The sequence below is a fragment of the Alosa pseudoharengus genome, unplaced genomic scaffold (genome assembly GCF_046254945.1).
Source record: "Alosa pseudoharengus isolate Yale_2024_CS ecotype anadromous, Long Island Sound unplaced genomic scaffold, YU_APseudo_1.1 YU_APseudo_1.1_scf_2, whole genome shotgun sequence".
In the NCBI taxonomy this organism is placed as follows: domain Eukaryota; kingdom Metazoa; phylum Chordata; class Actinopteri; order Clupeiformes; family Clupeidae; genus Alosa; species Alosa pseudoharengus.
In genome coordinates, this window is record NW_027468663.1 from 57,782,915 (window position 1) to 57,783,930 (window position 1,016).

Genomic DNA, 1,016 nt, shown 5'->3' on the forward strand with positions numbered 1-1,016 from the left:
TTTCATTCACATGCACAATAAGAGGCGAGTTCAGATATGAGTTTATGACTGCAAAGACAATGCAACACTGGGCATTCTGTCTTTATGCTGGGTATTAAGATTATCCTGCTGGCACAGAGTTCTTCTGTCTTTGTGTGTGTGTGTGTGTGTGTGTGTGTGTGTGTTGTAAATGCTCAAATGAGGCATTCACCACCAGCATGTTAGTGAAAAAACCACCAAAAACACACACACACACACACACACACAAACACACACACACACACACACACACACGCACACAAACACACACACAGTGCTGCTGCTGGCCATTTCGGTGCCCTAAGCTGACTTGCTTTCTCTATGTGGTCTTGTCTATGTTCCAAATCACATTGATTACAGCTGATGTTAGAGAGCCCTCTCACCAAAATCTGAGTTTAGAAATGGTCAGTAGTGGGATCCGGATAACCGCAAACGTTGCAACGTGGTGTTGGTGGTATAGTGGTTAGCATAGCTGCCTTCAAAGCAGTTGACCCGGGTTCGATTCCCGGCCAACGCAGTGCTCTCTCTTTTGTGGCCGGTTAGTTCAGTTGGTTAGAGCGTGATGCTAATAACGCCAAGGTCACGGGTTCGATCCCCGTACGGGCCAATTTGTTGAAGCAGCTGTGGCCTACTGGTTAGCGCTTTGGACTTGTGACCGGAGGGTTGCCGGTTCAAACCCCGACCAGTAGAAAATGGCTGAAGTGCCCTTGAGCAAGGCACCTAACCCCTCACTGCTCCCGAGCGCCGCTGTTGTTGCAGGCAGTTCACTGCATCAGGATTAGTGTGTGCTTCACCTCACTGTGTGTTCACTGTGTGCTGAGTGTGTTTCACTAATTCACGAATTGGGATAAATGCAGAGACCAAATTTCCCTCGCGGGATCAAAAGAGTATATATACTTCTACTTACTTAAATACAAACTCCTCTAGTCTCGTCTTTGTTGCGTTCATGATTTCCTTTTAAAAGTTTCTATGTTAATACACAATGACAAGCAAGCTGT

At 46.5% G+C, this 1,016-nt stretch overlaps 1 non-coding gene across 1 annotated transcript; it reads left to right on the plus strand.

Annotated features, from left to right (window-relative positions):
• The first annotated feature begins 551 nt into the window (after window positions 1-551).
• trnai-aau (transfer RNA isoleucine (anticodon AAU)) lies at window positions 552-625 on the plus strand. Its single transcript has one exon. It is a non-coding gene; the product is annotated as a tRNA-Ile (tRNA).
• The last annotated feature ends 391 nt before the right edge of the window (window positions 626-1,016 follow it).